Source organism: Peromyscus californicus, unplaced genomic scaffold (assembly GCF_007827085.1).
Source record: "Peromyscus californicus insignis strain IS unplaced genomic scaffold, ASM782708v3 Scaffold_4__1_contigs__length_199733344, whole genome shotgun sequence".
In the NCBI taxonomy this organism is placed as follows: domain Eukaryota; kingdom Metazoa; phylum Chordata; class Mammalia; order Rodentia; family Cricetidae; genus Peromyscus; species Peromyscus californicus.
In genome coordinates, this window is record NW_026294562.1 from 172,851,525 (window position 1) to 172,871,276 (window position 19,752).

General features: G+C 41.1%; 1 pseudogene; it reads right to left on the reverse strand.

The window, feature by feature from the left end:
• LOC128124092 (carcinoembryonic antigen-related cell adhesion molecule 1-like) overlaps positions 1-19,752 on the reverse strand; it is a 30,127-nt pseudogene that overhangs the window by 1,335 nt on the left and 9,040 nt on the right.

Below are 19,752 nucleotides of genomic sequence, written 5' to 3' on the forward strand. Positions count from 1 at the left end.
GACCATGACCAACAGACAGTGGGGTACAGGACATAGGAAGGCAGTGATATGAGGAACACAGCAGACACATAGCAAAGAGAAGATGGAGTCCAGACACAAAGTGAAGGAAGCCTCTTCCCTTTCCCAAGCATGGAGGGAATGGAAGAGTAGGTGGAAGGGTGTAAGACACTTCACCTGCCACGACGTCTGCGCCACAGGAAAACCAGTAAAAATATTACTGCAATCAGCCCCATCAGACATTGGGCAATAATGCCAATAATACTCCATAATGAAAGTCGACGTTCACCTGTCATGGACAGAAAAGAGAAGAACCATCACGATAAATTCATCCTCACCAAGCAAGTGGACAAGAACTCTCTGATTGTGTGTGACATCTGTTTGTTGTTTTAGGGAGTGCACTTCCTGTGAGAAGGTAGATTAGGAGAGGTGAGGCAATAAGGAGGATATTCTCTCCTAGTACTCCGGTAAGTACTGTGTTTCTAGGCTGGCCATGTGTCTTCCTTCAAGTCCTTGCCTGTGGCGGGTGGGGAGAGAGTGTGCTTTAGGCTGCAGCCTAAATCATATCTACTCTGGCAGTCCTTGGAAGGATCTGAAGATGGGAGAAAGTCACATAGCAATTTTTACATTAACATTACATTTGTTTTTCATGATCACTTCTTTTTCTCATTGTCCTAATTGTTGTAGATGTAAATATTCACCTCTCTGGTTCCTGTGGCCAGGAGTTAACTGAAAGCATATTGAGGCTCCATACCCAGAGAGTGCTGCCCCTTGGTCCCATCCCTGGGACACAGCTGGTCCCTAGGAACCCCTGCCCAACTCTGTCCCAGCTGCTGGCCAGAAGGCAGGGCTCCTACAGGAAGGCCCCACACTCACAAAGACCCCCCACTGAACCCTGCAATCTATATACCCTGCCCCCGTACCCATCCTCCTGAGACCCCAGCCACTTCCTGAAGCATGGAAACCAAGCCGGCAGCCCTCATTGGACAAAGAGCTCTCATTGGAACAAGAGTAACCTCCTAGAGGGGCCCCCTGAGACACAGACACAACAAGCACAGAGTAGAACAATAGCAACTCACTCAGACACAGCAACCTCTTATGCCTATTAGAGGAGAAGATGGGCAGATGTCAAGGGAAAAAATACATACAACATCATAAAGAGTAATATGGCATCACCAGAACCTAGCCCTCCTCCAACAGCAAGACCTGAACATCACAATGTAGAAGAAGCAGAAGAAAGCAACCTTAGGAACAGCATCATGAAGATGCTAGAGGCCTTTCAAGAAAAAATGAAAAGTGAAATTGAGGGAAAGACAAACAAAAAATTGGAAGAAATCAATAAACAAATAGAGGAAAAGACAAATAAAAAATTGGAAGAAATCAATAAATCCCTTAAAGAAAGCCAAGAAAACCATGAAAAAGCAATTAAACATGGGAGGGAAACACTTCAAGACCTGAAAAAGGATATAGAAACAATGAAGAAAACACAAACAGAGGGAATGCTGGAAACAGAAAAACTTTCAATCACCATAGATGGAGTGAACAAGACATTCTAGGACAAAACCAGATTTAAACAATACCTATCCACAAATCCAGCCCTACAGAAAGCACTAGAAGGAAAATTCCAACCTAAGGAAGTCAGATACACCCACGAAAATACAGGCAACACATAACCCCACAGCAGTAAATCCCGAAGAAGAGAAATACACACTCACTACCACCAAAAGATAACAGGAACTAACAATCACGGGTCATTAATATCCCTTAATATCAATGGACTTAATTCACCTATAAAAAGACATGGGCTGACAGAATGAATACAAAAACAGTACCCATCTTTCTGCTGCATAAGAAACACACCTCAATTTCAAAGATGGATGCTACCTCAGAATAAAAGGCTGGGTAAAGTCTTACCAATCAAATGGTCTTAAGAATCAAGCTGGTGTACCTATCCTAACATCCCACAAAATAGACTTCAAACTAAAATCAATCAAAAGAGATCAAGAAGGACATTACGTACTCATCACAGGGAAGATACACCAAGAGGAAGTTTCAATTCTGAACATTTATGCCCCAAATACAAGGGCACTCACATATGTAAAAGAAATATTACTAAAGCTTAAATCACACATAAAACCCCACACATTAATAGGGGGAGACTTCAACAACCCAATCTCCCCACTTGAAAGATCTGCCAAATCAAAACTTAACAGAGAAATAAGGGGCTTAACTGACTTTATGACTCAAATGGACTTAATCGATATCTACAAAACATTCCACCCTAACAAATAAGAATATACTTTCTTCTCAGCACCCCATGAAACCTTCTCTAGAATTAACCACATACTCGGTCACAAAGCAAACCTCAACAGATACAAAATATTGGAATAACCTCCTGTATTCTATCAGACCACCATGGCTTAAAGTTAGATTGCAACAACAACAAAAATTACAGAAAGCCTGCAATCTCATGGAAACTGAATAATGCTCAACTGAATCACCAATGCATCAAGGAAGAAATAGAAAGAAGTTAAAGACTTCCTAGAGATCAATGAAAATGAATATACTACATACCCAAACTTATGGGACACTATGAAAGAAGTGCTAAGAACAAAATTCATAGCACTAAATGCCCACATAAAGAATTTGGGGAAATCTCACACTAGTGACTTAACAGCAAACCTGAAAGCTCTAGAAGAAGAAGAAGAAGCAAAGTCACCCAGGAAGAATAGACGCCAGGAAATAATCAAATTGAGAGCTGAAATCAATAAAATAGAAACAAAGAGAACAATACAAAGAATCAATGAACCAAAGAGTTTGTTCTTTGAGAAAATCAACAAGACAGACAAGCCCTTGTCCAGACTACCAGAAGACAGAGAGAGAGCATCCAAATTCGGAAAATTACAAATGAAAAGGAAGACATAACAACTGACAATGAGGAAATCCAGAGAATCATCAGGTCATACTTCAAAAACCTGTACTCCAAAAAATTGGAAAATCTTTTGAACTTCAGTTAGAGACAGTAATAGGCTGCCATGTGGGTGCTGGGAATTGAACCTCTGTCCATTGTAAGAGTTGCTAGGGCTCTAAAGTATTGAGGTATCTCTCCAGTCTCATAAACCATATGTATAATATATATGCACATCACATACTACTACACACCACAAAAACAGTTATTAGAAAAAAGCATCTTGTGGAGGGATGTGATGCTTCAAATGTCAGCATGAGGATAAGAAACTCCAAGCATGAGAATAAGGATGTCAAATGTCAGCATGAGGATAAGGACCACCAAGATGGCTCAGTTGGGAAGAGTGCCTGCCAAACTCCCTCCAAGTACCTACCCCTGAAATAAATGCACAAACAAATGTGGGCCAGTGAAATGGCTTAGCAGATAAAGGGCTGGATCACCAATCTAAGTTCAATCCACTGTCCCTGGAGACTGGATCCCACAAACTGTCCCCTGACCTCCACTCACGGGTGTGGGACATACACACAAAATGAATAAATATACAAATGTAGTAAAAAAAAAAAAGTCATTACAGGTCCTTTCTATCTATGGATTTTACATTTATGGATCAAAACCTTGGAAACAAACTACTTGGAAAAGTATGTCTACAGTGAAAAATGTATTGTTTCCTCCTATCTTTGTCCTATACTCAATACAATAAGACTAGATTCTATGCAGTATTCATATTAGGTATTGGAAATAATCTAAAGAAGTTTTGAATGTGTGTGTAGGAACATGAATATTTTACTACATTCTGAGGTTTGACTGTGTTCTGACTCAGACACTAAACTCTTAATCACTTTGCATTTGTATTTGCTATATTGACATTTATTGTTATTATTGACAGGATCTCACAATGTAATCTGGGCTAGCCTGGTATTTCTTTTTTTATAGAGAGATTTTCTATTCATTTTACATATCAAACACAGATTCCCCTGTCCTACCTCCTCCTGCCCCCAAGCGTTCCCCTCCAATCCACCCCTGATTCCCACCTCCTCCAAGGCAAGGTCTTCCATGGGGAGTCAGCAGAGCCTGGTACATTCAGTTGAGTGGCCTTGTACTTCTATGCCTCCTGCTTCGAGCTCTCTCCCTTTTGAGACAGGGTCTCACTATGTAGCTCTGGCTAGCCTGATACTGGCTACAAAGACCAGGGTGGTTGGGAACTCATAGAGATCCAACTGTCTCTGCCTCTGGTGTGCTGGGGTTAAAGGCATGCAGCACTGTGCTCACCTTGCTTGGTGTGTTATCATGAGATTAACATGCCTCCATCACCAAGCTGGCTGTATTTGTATCTTGAGCCATGTTTTTCTCCTTGTGACTTTGACCCATTCTGCACTCTGTTGATAAAGAAACTGCTCCCACCCCCAACACTATGGAGTAAAAAGGGAGCAGAGGTCACTTACCTATTATGTCCAGCTGAATGGGATCACTCCTTTTGGAACTGACTGGATTGGATACTTCACACTGATAGTACCCAGAATCTTCAATCCTCACAGAGTCTATTTGGAGGGTGCTGTTGTTGTGGGAAAGATGTATCCTGTCTGTGAGATTCACACTCTGTCCTTTGAAGATCCAGTGGATGGAGACCCCAGTGTCATTTGACAAGCAGGTCAGGAACACAGAGATATTATTTTTGACTGTGGTGTTGGTGACTCGGATGGAGGGTGGAGTCACTGGATCTGTGGACAAATAGTGGAAGGGATGAGCTAAGAGTCCTTCACCCTCAGAGATCTTAGCCAGTTCCCAGAGTCGGTAGAATGAAGGGGCCCTCTACAAGATTGCATGTTTGGGTTCAAGATATGGTCTGTAAGGAGAGAGCTGCTGTGACCACATCTGTTCAAGTGACTCTTAGGAGTGCTACACAGAGCCATTAGGCAAGACAATGAAATAAAGGTGCCCAATTATGAGGTGCTAAAGATGTCTGTAGATGACAGGAACTTGTTCATAGAAAATCCTTAATATTCTACAGAAAGTTCTCAGAACTAAATGAGCAAAACTAGTAAATTTGTTGGCTAATGAAATGAACATGCACAAGTGAGCTGTATTTCTGTATACTACTATTGACCATGAACAATTTGATTTTCGTTTTTCCTGACAGTAGTGGAGCTTGAACCTAGGGCCTCGTGCATGCCAGGCAAGTGTTCAGCCCCTGAGCAATAGTCCCAGCCTTAACAGTGAACAATTGGAAAGGAAATGAAGAAAGTATTTATTTATGAAAGCACCAAAAAGAATAAAATACTTAGAATTAACTCCACCAAGGAGATAAAAGCCTTACACTCAGCAAACTACCAAATAAGAGATGATGAAAGAAGACAAGAAATGACAGCCATTGGGGTTGATGGGTTGGAAGACTTAATCTCATAATTACTGTTGTTCTGCTGTACTGGGATTGAATCCAGGGCTTTGTGTATGGTAAGCAATGCACTACCACTGAACTGTACTCTAAGCTCTGCCTTCTAATTTTTATTTAGAAACAGGATGTCACTAAACTAATCAGTCTGGCCTTGAATTGGTTGTAGTAGGCACTTTTAGAACTTGATACTCTTGCCTCAACTTCTTGAGTGGCTGGATTTACAGGCATGAGCCAGCTAGCCTGAAAGACTTTTTTTTAATAGATGACAATATCAATGAATGTAGTCTATCAGTTCTATGCACATCAGATCAAAACCCCACTGGCATTTTGCACAGAAATAGCAAGTCCATTCTAGCTGTCCTGAAACTCACTATATAGATCAAGCTTGCCTCAAACTCCCAGAGATCCACCTGTCTCTGCTCCCAACAGCTGGGGTTAGAGGCAAGCACCACCATACCTCGCATTAAAAGTATCTTGAAAAAAAACAAGAATAAAATTGCAGGTCATCCCACATGATTTCATAATTTTAGTAAAAAGCTGCAACCATCAAAATAGTCTACTGCTGACATAAAGGCAGACATACAGATCAGTAATATAGAATTGGAAAGCCCAGAACTGCTCATGCACACTGGCCATGATTAATTAAAGATTAGTTAATATGATCAATATGTGTGTTTAGGGGGCACAGTTTTGCATATATATTATCATGTGTGTCTTATCTGAGCAGTTGGCATATCGGGCATTTCATCTATCACTTTTTATGTTTGTTAAAAAAACATTCATTTCTGCTGGCTCTTTTGAATTAATTGGTGTGAAACAGAGTTGTCCTATTGAGCTACAGAATTGGAAGGCATTCTTGCTGTCCATTTGACCGTCTGTGACCAGATGAGTTTTGATCAGTCTGTGAAGACTGCACAATGTTGGAAGAATAATCAGTTAAACAAGGGATGTTTGGAAGATGTGATATCCAGGTAAAAGAATGAAGTTAAGCCTTTATGGTGATATTTTATTTGTATTAAAATGTTATTTGTATGTTAATAAATAAAGTTGCCCAGGGGTCAGAGCTATTAGGAAGCCATAGGAAAGCAGTGCAGTGGTGGCGTACGCTTGTAATCCCAGCACTTGGTAGGCAGAGCTAGGTAAGTCTCTGTGTGTTCAGGGATACAGCCAGTATTGGATACACATGCCTTTAATTTCAATACCAATCATGGAAAACCTGGAGGCCTATACAGACAGGCCGTGACGAGGCAGTCATGTGGTTGGGTTTACAACCAATGAGAAGGCAGAACAGGAACTCTAAAGACTTTAACACAGGGGTAGCTCTGGTTTGGAGAGGTAGGACCACCACAGGAGGAAGGGTAAGGTTTTAGCTCTTAGCTCTGACCTCTTGGCTTTCTTCTTTGCATTGGTTCTGTGTTTCTTATTTAATAAGAAGGTTGGTTACATCTACAAGCCTTCTCCTAACAACATACAAAAATCAACTCTACATGGACCAAAGACCTAAAACGGATCAGAGCTGAAAGTCATCAGACTTTTAAGAGACACGATGAAAGCATCTTGAAATTGGATTTCAAATGCTGTCTTTGTTATGATGCCAGATGCATCATATGGGACTTTTGGCTGCTTATATGTCTCTACACCACTTTCATGTTTTCTACATGAGGAGGACAGAAGAGGATGTTGAATTCCTTGGAACTTCAGTTACAGACAAGAATAAGCTGCCATGTGCGTGCTGGAATTAAACCCCTGTTTTTGGAAGAGCTTCCAGGGCTCTTAACTACTGAGCTATCTCTCCATGTATTTGGTTTATGGGTCTGGAGAGATAGCTCAATAGTTAAGAAACAAATACAGCCGGGCAGTGGTGGCCCACGGCATTAATCCCAGCACTCAGGAGGCAGAGGAATTCAGATCTCTGTGAGTTCCAGGCCAGCCTGGTCTCCAAAGTGAGTTCAGGAAAGGTGCAAAACTACACAGAGAAATCCTGTCTGGAAAAACCAAAAAAAAAAAAAAAAAAAAAAAAAAAAAAAAAAAAAAAAAAAAGAATCAAATACACACACACACAAACACACACACAAATACTATTACTACTACTACTGCTACTACTACTACTATTATTATTACTACTACTACACACCACAAAAAACCAGTTATCAGAAAAGAGTCTTGTTCAAGGAACGTGAGGATAAGAAACTCAGTATATGAGCCACCAAGACGGCTCAGTTGGAAAGAGTGCCTGCTGTATTCCCTCGCTGTACCTACCCCCAACTGCCACACAGATATAAATGAACAAACAATGTGGGACAGTGAAATGGCTTAGCAGATAAAGGGCTTGCTCACCTACCTGAGTTCAATTCCCTATCCCCAGAGAACGAGCCCCCACATATTGTCCTATGACTTCCACACAATAGGCGGGGCACACGCATACAAAATGAATAAATATGCAAACATAGTAAGAAACTCAGCACAGGTCCTTTTCTATGTATGGATTTTATATTTATGGATCAAAACCTTGGAAACAAACTACTTGGAAAAGTATGTCTACAGTGAAAAATGTATTGTTTCCTCCTATCTTTGTCCTGTACTCAACACAATAAGACTAGTGCCTATGCAGTATTCATATGAGGTATTAGAAATAACGTAAAGAAAATTTGATTGTGTGTTATGGGGTGTAGAGTAACATGAATATTTTACTAGATTCGGAGGGTGGTCTGTGTGTGTGTGACTCAGACCCCTAAACTCTTAATCACTTTGCATTTTTATTTGCTATATTGACATCTATTGTTGTTATTAGTGACCGGGTCTCACAATGTAATCTGGGCTGTCCTTGTGCTTCTTTTTTTATTAAAAGATTTTTCTATTCATTTTACATACCAACCACAGATTCCGCTGTCCTAATTCCCCAAGCCCACCAGTGTTCCCACCCAGTGCACCCCCTATTCCCACCTCCTCCAAGGCAAGGTCTCCCATGGGGAGTCAGCAGAGCCTGGTACATTCAGTTGAGTGGAATTGTAATTCTAGGTCTCCTGCTTCGTGCTCTCTCCCTTTTGAGACAGGGTCTCACTATGTAGCTCTGGCTAACCTGAAACTGGCTACAAAGACCAGGGTGGTTGGAACTCATAGAGTTCCAACTGTCTCTGCCTCTGGTGTGCTGGGGTCAAGTGCATGCAGCACTGTGCTCACCTTGCTTGGTGTGTTATCATGAGATTAACATGCCTCCATCACCAAGCTGGCTGTATTTGTATCTTGAGCCATGTTTTTCTCCTTGTGACTTTGACCCATTCTGCACTCTGTTGATAAAGAAACTGCCCCCCCCCCCGAAAGCTATGGAGTAACAAGGGAGGAGAAGTCACTCACCTATTATGTCCACCTGGATGGGGTCACTCCTCTTGGAACTGACTTGATTGGATACTTCACATTGATAGTCCCCGGAATGCGAACTCCTGGCAGGGACTATTTTGAGGGTGCTGTTGTTCAGGGACAGCTTCATCCTATTATTGATCCTCAGACTCTGTCCTTTGAAGAACCAATGGATTGAGATCCCAGTGTCGTTTGACAAGCACTTCAGGATCACAGAGGTCAGGCCTTTGACTGTGGTGTTGGTGAATTGGGTGGAGGGTTTAATCACTGGTTCTGTGAATAAACAGTGGAGGGGACCAGCTGAGAGTCCTTCACCCTCAGAGATCTCAGCCAGCTCCCAGGGCCATAGAATGAAGGGTCCTCTGCAAGATCACATGTTCAAGATATGGTCTATAAGGAAAGAGTTGAATCTTACTCCTACCAGGATCACCCACAATGACCCTGACTCAGGGTATTTGTGTAGATTCCACACTGGGAGCCTCTTCAGCCCACATGTCCAGAAATCTCATGGTGGGGTGGGGGATGTATTTCCCAATGATTTTTGTGGGAATTCTTGCTCACATTTTCTGTGAGTGTGAAGAGTCAGGTCTCTCTTTTATGAAATAGCCTTTTAATTTTTATTAAAAAATTTGTCATAGGGTTAAGATGGCCTACCTAATCTTAAAGGTGTTAAAGGCTGGAACACAGGAATGGGAGAAATCCCTAACTGAAGAATACCTATTTATAGACAAATTGTATTTCCTGACCCATGGATATGAATTAACTACTACAGAGAAGAAGTGAATGCTGTGGGATGGTCTGTATGTCAAATGTGTTGCTGATTGGTCAATAAATAAAACACTGATTGGCCATTGGCTAGGCAGGAAGTGTAGGCGGGACAAGGAGGAGAATAAAGCTGGGAAGTGAAGGAAGGCTGAGTCAGAGAGACACTGCCAGCCGCCATGATGACAAACAGCATGTGAAGATGCCGGTAAGCCACGAGCCATGTGGCAAGGTATAGATGAATAGAAATGGATTAATTTAAGCTGTAAGAACAGTTAGCAAGAAGCCTGCCATGGCCATACATTTTGTAACCAATATAGGTTTCTGTGTTTACTTGGTCGGGTCTAAGTGGCTGTGGGACTGGCAGGTGATAGAGATTTGTCCTGACTGTGGGCCAGGCAGGAAAACTCTAGCTACAAGTGAATAATCACAGTGCTGACCACAACCTGCCACTCTAATCCTCAGTACTGATATTTTTGAGACAGGTTCTCACTGTACAGTCCTTGCTCACTTGGAACTTGCTATGTAGACCAGGCTGGGCTCAAACTCACACTGTCTACCTGCCTCTCCCTCCTCAGTGCTGGCATCAGAGATGTGTGCCACCACACTCAGCTGACATTTGTTTTTTGAACCTTGAGAAGAGTAAGCAAAAGAACATCATCAACTGTCAGTGACACGGTTCACCCTGACTCAGACCAGGGCTCCCAGGCACCTTCTCCACCCACTCTTTCCATCCCATAGAGTCAGCGCTGAGTCAGCCACCCCACCCATGAGACAGGAACAGACCTGGGAGCAGAGGTCTAGTCCCCATCTGTGGGGAATATTCTCCTCCAATTTGGAGAATAAGAATGGGAGCACAGTTGAAAGCCCTGGGTGTTCCTTGTAGGTCATGAAGGTCATAATGAAAATGGAGGGAACAGGAAATCTTGTGTTAGGTACAGAAAGAAATCTTGACCTTGAGGCTCTCCTAACCATGGAAAGTCCCCACACAAGCTAAGGCTTTGCAAGGCTAAGAGAACCCCCTCCTCACAGAAATCAGAGAACCAGGAGGCCACTAGACATAGGGATGGAGCAGGAGGCTTGCGGGAAGACTGAGTTTTGCTTGTTCCCATAGACATGGGCTGGAAATTAAATGCTTCTGCACCTTCCCAGAAAGCCAAAAGACTCCACTCCAAACCTAGTGTTGATATTTCAGAGATCCACTTACTAAGGATTCTAGTGTTTTTGGCTGTGGTCTTACTGAAGAAAGTGACAGTTATAGACAAGGCAGATATAAGATCCACTACTATTAGTATTGATGTTGGGAATATAGAACTCTTGGGAGGATGACTGGAGCTCTCCATTGACAAACCAAGAGTACTGTGCAGGTGGATTAGCATCTGTGTGGCAGCAGATGTGAGGTTTGTCCTTCAGTGGAAATGAATATTTGAGGGGCATATGATCAGGACATCTGAACCATCTGTAGCAAGGAGAACAAAATCACACATGATGTCAGCACAAGGAAGGGGAAATCCTGATCTATAGAAGGACATAGTATCTCTTTGAGCTGTGCTTTAACCTTAGTTGAGCAGGTCCTACCCAGAGCTGGGGTGTAGATTAGCAGAAGAGTACTCATTCAACATGCCAAGCCCTGATCTATCTCAAGCACAACACATAAATATCCCCACTGCACACTCTTGTGTGCACTGAGATTGAGTGTGACATGTTCCCTGTCTCAATTACCCTGAGCCTCTCTAGGCAGGAGAAGTCCCTGGAGCCCATTCAAGCTCAATGCTGGGCCTGTCCACATATGCTTGGGCTGGCACCTGATTCCCTGGCAGCCTAGGTATCTGTATGGTAGGTCAGTGTCATAAATCCAAGGGACTGGGACCGAGTGTGGTAGATCTAGCCCTCTGTATTTAGGCAGTTGGGGCCAGGATGAAACAGAAAATACTTACAGGTAATGTTCAGAGAGAATGGATCACTTGGGGAGTCCCTCACTGGGTTCCAGGTTCACATTCATAGGGTCCTGTGTCAGTCCTCACAACACTGAGTAAAGTGAGAGTCCTGTTAACCTCAGACAGATTCAGCCTGTCCTCTTCTGAGATGTTTTGGTCATTTATCCTCCACAGGTAGGTTATATTCTGAGTCTTAGGCTCACACATTAATGCTGCTGAGTCCTCATCCTCCATGAAATTGGAATTGTTGGTTGTGGTGATGGACTTGGGTAGCAGTACTGTGTTGACCAAAAGAGATGATGGCCCTTTGTGGTACTTCTGATTCTTGCAAAGGCCTCTTACAACCAGAGATAGTCTCTTAACTCCCAGCTGACCCAAATCCTTAAATAATCAGGCAGGAAGCAAGTTAAAGGCAGATGGAGTGGCTGAGTGCTCAGAGATAATGGGGCCTCCTGTGCTGTGTATTGGAATAGCCAGGACTTTCTCATGAGTGAACTGAGCTGCAGTGTTTGGTGATTGTCAGACTCAAGACTTAGAATGAGAGACCTCATTTTATCTCCTGGTCCTCACTGACCCATTGCCTGCCTTGAGACACAATGTGTGATTCCCTCCGGCTACACTGACCTCCCCTGCTTAGTATAAACCAGAGCCCTCCAAGCCTTTTCCATTCGGGGCTGTCCTACAGACAGGTTATGATGAGCCTTCCAATTGAGCTTCCCTGAGAAATCTGACAGCCTGTGAGAGATCTCACACAGCTCAGGATCTGGCTGACATTTAGGTCTGGCTGGGCCACAGGTGGGCCATTCTTGTCAGGTGTTTGATGTTGATTGACATGAATCTGGGAGCCCTATAAGAATCCTGAGTCTATGAATGATGTAGAGGAGTGAAGGTCTCCATGGTGGGGAAGCTGGAGATGTGGTTGTGGACAGATAGCTTGTGCCACTGATGGCCTATGTGACCCTGACTCAATGGCTGTGTTTCCTGTCTGTTTCCCTATAATAGGGAACATGGTAAATGATCATTGCTAATCCTGTAAGTTAACCTTAAATGTGAACAATGACCTGACCTTCCACCAAGCAGTGTCTACTAGTATTTTCCTGCAGGAAATAATCCCTGATGGAGAGATGGCTCAGGGGTTAAGAGCACTGGCTGCTATTCTAGATGTCCTGAGTTCAATTCCCAGCAAGCACATGGTGGCTTACAACCATCTATAATGAAATATGGTGTCCCTTTCTGGTGTGCAGGCAGAACACCGTATATATAATTGATAAATAAATACATAAGGCTAAACTGGCTGTGGGAAGGAATCACCAAGGAGCTGTTGGTAACAATATGTAAATATCATATTGGAAAGAGGAGCGGGTTAGAAGTAACCCATAGAGAATTGTAGTCAATGGCAGTGTATATTTCAGAGTAGCCAAGAAAAATTTTCAATGTCTCACCATAACAAATGGGAGATAAAGCTGAGTGGTGGCGGCGGCGCGGCGGCGGCGGCGGCGGCGGCGGCGGCGGCGGCGGCGGCGCACACCTTTAATCCCAGCGCTCGGAAGGCGGAGGCAGGAGATCTCTGTGAGTTCCAGGCTAGCCTGCTCTACAAAGCGAGTTCCAGAAAGGTGCAGAGCTACACAGAGAAACCCTGTCTCAAAAAACCAAAAATGAAAAAAAGATAAAAGAAATGCTTACGGGCCAGGTATGGTGGTGCACACCTTCAATCCCAGTACTCTGAGAATTCGAGGCTAGCCAGCCAGGAGTATATAGTGAGACCCTGTCTCACAACCAAAAAACAAAAACATGCTTAACACCAGTAGTCATTGTAAAAATGCACATGGTTGGCTGACCTAAACTGTACATTCTTAAAGATAAGTCGTATATAAATTATAAGCTATTAAAGATTGTTATTAGGATACAAGTTAAAGCTTGATCATCTTATAAATGATCAAATTCTCTATACAAAACTATGTTTAGAAACAGGCTAAATATGCTGAATATTAATAGAATAAATTCCTTACTTTACCCCTGACATTTTTTAAATGTTTAAGCTTCCCACTTTAAACTATATCATGCCTCTAACTGCCAGGGTTTAGTCCACATTATACTTTGAGATCATTTAGATAATATTTCCATTTACCAGGTCTGAAGATAATTTGCCTTGCTATCCAATTTCAAATAAAAGATAGCTCACCCAACAGATTTCAAAAGGGCCTTTTACTGTTCCTTCATTAAAAGAAATTCACTTTACATTGGCTGGTCTCAATAATCAATCACCTATGTCTCCTGACTAATTAAATACATAGATGCTTTTGGATGTAAAGTTTTTACAAGGGTATAAAAGTTTAGATATAGCGACCGTTTAGGAAAGTTAAAAAATAACTTATGATATATGAATTGCCAGTTATTGGGATAGATAAATAAAACATATATACATCTAGATATGGTATAAATAATACCCACGTCTCAGTAAATAACCTAGAGATACTGAGGATGGATGCCTAAGTTAGATCTATGGATAAAGTTTTTATTGAGATCTGAGATATATAGGCTTTAGAAATAGACTTATGTATGCATTAATACATTAGTCTACAGACGTCCCCCAGAAGAGACCTGGGGCTAATAATAGGCCATAGCTCCTCCACTGTTAAAGGTATAATAATTGCCCAAGGAATGATTGATCCTGACTTTACTGGGGAAATTAAGATTATTGTAAACCTGCTACAAAAACAATTCAGATTCTACAGGGCAGCGCCTAAGGGAGCTGCCAGTTTGGATTCTAATGTTATGGTCTTCTGGGTTCAGGAAATTAAATATTACAGACCAACTAAACCCTTAAAATACAGGGAAAAAAATAATTGACTTGCTAGACATAAGCATAGACATTTCTTACATTTCAGAAAATGATTGGCCAAGTACTTAAAATGACTATTACTTCTTCATCTCTTATAAGTCTAGGTCAAGCTAATATTGTAACCCAAATCTCAGAAATATTAAAATGGTCAGATAGATAATATTATGGCACATTCTGCCCACAGGTCATCCTCTTTATACTTAACACTCTGTGGGGAAGAGACATGCTGAAATTAATTGGTGTATCATTAATCTGTGCTATGGACTAATATCAGCTCAAATGCTGTAGATGAGTGTTTAACTTAAAAGAACTTGAGTAAACAAACCAAAGGCATAATTGAGCCCATTATTCTAGAAATTATAAATGATAGCCAAGACATAGGGTATCAAAATTTATCCAAGGGGCCACTGTTGACTGCTGACCCCACTACATGGAAATCTGATGCTCCTATCTGGGTTAAACTATGGACTTTGAATGCTGACAGAATAGTAGCTGCTACTTGTCTGGTGGAAGAGAAGCTTAAAAATAGGGCATATAAAGCCTCCCACCAGCCCTTGAGTCACCCCAATATTTGTTGATTAGAAAAAAAATCAGGCTTACAGGCTGTTACAAGACCTTAAAATATTAAATGACTTTATTGGAGCCAAGGTGATCTTCACAGCCTGGTTTGCCATCTCCCACAGCCACCCCTAGAATTCAAAATATAATTGTCATAGACTTACAAGATTGCTTCTTCACCATACCTCCTCACCCTATAGATCACCAACCTTTCACTTTTAGCTTGCCTTCTAACCCTGACACAATGGAAGTCAAACGCTGACATGCAGAGCAGGAAATATGAATTCTGTTTATTCAGAACTCATTTATTGAGCTGAGTTCCTCATCATATATACAGATTAACTATCAGAACTAACTGTCAATGACAGTTTCCTCACAGTCCCCCAAACCAATCATAATATATATGTACATACATATATATTGCAATACATTTATTGCACGGGTAATATTATATTTATATCAAACTATAAAACGTGAGTCTGGGAGACTGCAACTGTTCCCTGAAACAGAGCCCACCTCCTCCAAATCCCACCCATCCTCCGAGACTGCAACTGTCCCCTCAGACAGAGCCTGTCAGCACCCGATTAGACTAAGAGATGAGTCTTAGTCTAGGTGGGGTCCGGGGTCACAACCCTGAGCACCCACACCACCACCCATTGCAGTCCCAGTCTCAAGCCAATAGGCAGGCCTCCTGCAGACAGGTCACACTACCACCATCCCCCACCAGACTCTGGACCCCAAAAGCCCCACATCTCCTAAATACCACCCAACCTCTCAGACTGCAACTGTTCCCTCAGAGAGAGCCTGCCAGCACCCGAATGGACTAAGAGGTGAGTCTTTATCCTCATACCCAAACACACCAGCCATAAGCCCCACTCTGTAGTGGTATAATTTCCTTAGTTATGATAAGAGATAAGTTAGATATGAAACCTCAGACTCACAAATATAAGATAGATAGGATATCTTCTTTAATTTTGCCAAATATAAATAGACTAGATATTATAAATAGACTAGATACTGTAACTGTAATTCTTGCTTGATAATTGTTTTGTTATATGTAATTTTACAATGTTAAAGTTAAAATCTTCCTTTTTGAAAAAAAGGGGGGAAGTGCTGTGGATGATTGATTGATAAATAAAGCACTGCTTGGCTAGTCGCCAGGCAGGAAGTATAGGCAGGACAAAGAGAGAAGGGAAGTCTGGGAAGTGGAAGGCTGCAGGGCAGAGATGCCAGGCTGTCATCCAGGGAGCAGAATGTAAAGGCAGAAGGTAAAGTCACGGAACACATGGTGACATAGAGATTAACAGAAATGGGCTGAGTTTATGTGTAACAGCTAGACAATGGTAGGCCTGAGCTAATGGCTGAGCAGTTTAGTTAATATGAGCTTCTGAGTGATTATTTTATAAGTGGTTGTGGGGTCCATGGGGCTTGGCAAGACTGGTGTAAACTCCAGCTACACCACCCCTCCCAACCCACCCACATGCTGAGATTGCAGCTACTTCCTGAGACAGAGCCCACGAGCGCCAACTGGACTGAGAGCTGCTCCCTGAGACAAATAATCCATCAGCACCAATTAGACCAAGAGCTCCCACTGGACCAAGAGTATCCATCAGACCAAGAGAGGCTCCCTCAGACACAGACACACCCCCTGAGACAAAGAGTCCATCAGCACTGATTAGACCAACAGCTCCCACTTGACCAAGAGTATCGATCACACCAAGAGAGGTTCTCTCAGACGCAGACACCACTTGCACCAAGTAGAGAAAGATATAGGGACATGGCAGTGCAAAAATACAGTCAACAACATAAAAACCAAATGGCTCGATCAGAACCTACATCAGCAAGACCTGAACATCCCAATACAAAAGAAATCGACCTTAAAAATGACCTTAAGATCATGATAGAGATCTTTAAAGATGAAATGAAGAAATCCCTTAAAAAATTCGAGGAAAAGTCCAAAAAATTGGAAGAAAACATGAAATCGTTGAAGAAAGCCAAGAGAAAGCAATTAAACAAGTGAGGGAAACAGTTCAAGATTTGAAAACTAAAATCACGACGGTAAAGAAGACACAAACTGAGGGAATGCTGGAAGTGGAAAATCTGAGTAAATGAACAGGAACTATAGATGCAAGCATAACCAAAAGAATGCAAGAGATGGAAGAGCACGTCTCTGGTATTGAAGATATGACAGAGGAAATAGATTCATCAGTCAAAGAAAACACTGAAGTCAACAAAGTCATGACTCAAAATATCCAAGAAATTTGGGACACCATGAAAAGACCAAACTTAAAAATAATAGGGATAGAAGAAGAATACCAACTCAAAGGCACAGAAAATTTATTCAACAAAATCATAGAAGAAAACTTTCCCAACTTAAAGAAGGAAATGCCTTTAAAGATACAAGAAGGTTCCAGAACACCAAATAGACTGGATCTAAAAAAAGTCCCCTCACCAAATAATAATCAAACTACTAAACATACAGAATAAAGAAAAAATATTAAGGGCTGCAAAGGAAAAAGGCCAAGTAACATATAAAGGCAGACCCATAAGAATAACACCTGACTTCTCAATGGAGACTCTCAAAGCAAGAAGGTCCTGGACAGTTGTTAAGCAGACACTAAGAGACCATGCATGCCAACACAAACTATTATACCCAGCAAAACTCTTAATCAAAATAGATGGAGTAAATAAAATATTCCATGATAAAAACCAGATTTAAATAATATCTTTCCAAAAATCGAGCCCTACAGAAAGCTATAGAAGGAAAAATCCAACCTAAGGAAGTCAGATACACCTATGAAAACACAGGCAATAGATAGTCCCACACCAACAAATACCAAAGAAAGAAAACATGCAACACTACCACCAAAACATAACAGGAATTAACAATCACTGGTCATTAATATCCATTAATATCAATGGTCTCAATTCACCTATAAAAAGACACAGGCTAACAGAATGGATAAGAAAACAAGATCCATCGTACTGCTGCATACAAGAAACACACCTCAACTTCAATGACAGACACTACCTCAGAATAAAAGGCTGAGAAAAGACTTTCCAATGAAATGGATTTAAGAAGCAAGCTGGTGTAGCTATCCTAATATCCAACAAAATAGACTTCAAACTAAAATCAATTGAAAGAGATCGGGAAGGACATTACATATTTATCACAGGGAAAATCTAACAAGATGAAGTCTCAGTTCTGAATGTTTATGCCCCAAATACAAGGGCACTCACATTTGTAAAATAAACATTACTAAAATTTAAATCGCACATCAAACCCCATACACTAGTAGTGGGAGACTTCAACACCCTACTCTCACCAATGGACAGGTCTGCCAGACAGAAACTTAACAGAGAAATAAGGAAATTAACAGACATTATGTCTCAAATGGAATAAATAGATATCTACAGAATATTCCACACTAACACAAGAGAATATACCTTCTTCTCAGCACCCCATGAAACCTTCTCTAAAATCGACCACATGCTTGGTCACAAAGCAAATCTCAACAGATACAAGAATTGAAACAACCTCCTGTATCTTATCAGACCACCATGGCTTAAAGTTATATTTCAACAACAACAAAAAAATTAGTGTCTACAATCTCATGGAAACTGAATAATACTCAAGTGAATCACCAATGGGTCAAGGAGGAAATAAAAAGAATTAAAGACTTCCTAGAATTCAATGAAAATGAGTGTACAACATACCTAAACTTATGGGACACTATGAAAGCAGTATTAAGAGGAAAATTCATAGCACTAAATGACTACATAAAGAAGTTGGAGAAATCTCACACTAGTGACTTAACAGCACACCTGAAAGCTCTAGAACAAAAAGAAGCAAACTCACATGGGAGGAATAGATGCGGGCAAATAATCAAATTGAGGGCAGAAATCACTAAAATGGAAACAAAGAGAACAACACAAAGAATCAATAAAACAAAGAGTTGGTTCTTTGAGAAAATCAACAAAATAGACAAGCCCTTATCCAAACTAATCAAAAGGTAAAGAGAGAGCATCCTTATGAACAAAATCAAAAATGAAAAGGGATACATAACAACAAACAATGAGGAAATCTAGAGGATCAATAGGTCATACTTCAAAAACCTGTAGTCCAAATAACTGGAAAATCTAAAAGAATGGATGATTTTCTCCATAGGTACCATATACCAAAATTAAATCAAGACCAGATAAACAATTTAAATAGACCTATAACCCTTAAGGAAATAGAAACAGTCATTAAAATCTCCCAACCAGAAAAAGCCCAGGACCAGATGATTTCAGCACAGAATTCTACCAGATTTTCAAAGAAGTGCTAATACCAACACTCTTCAAATTGTTCCACACAATAGAAACAGAAGGAACATTGCCAAACTCTTTTTATGAGGCTACAGTTACCCTTGATACACAAAGATGCAACAAAGAAAGAGAATTACAGACCAATATCCCTCATGAACATTGATGCAAAAATACTCAATAAAACACTGGCAAACTGAATTCAAGAACACAGCAAAAAAATTATCCACCATGATCAAGTAGACTTCATTCCAGATGCAAGGATGGTTCAACATACAAAAATCTGTCAATGAAATCCACCATATAAACAAACTGAAGAAAAAAATCCACATGATCATCTCATTAGATGCTGAAAAAGCCTTTGACAAAATTCAAAACCCCTTATGGCAAAGGTCTTGAAAAGATCAGGATTACAAGGAACGTTCCTAGACATAATAAAGGCAATTTACAGCAAGCCAACACCCACGATCAAATTAAATGGAGAGAAACTCAAAGCGATTCCACTAAAATCAGGAAGAAGACAAGGCTGTCCACTCTCACCATATTTATACAATATAGTGCTCAAAGTTCTAGCTAGAGCAATAAGACAACGAAAGAAGATCAAGGGGATACAAATTGGAAAGGAAGAAATCAA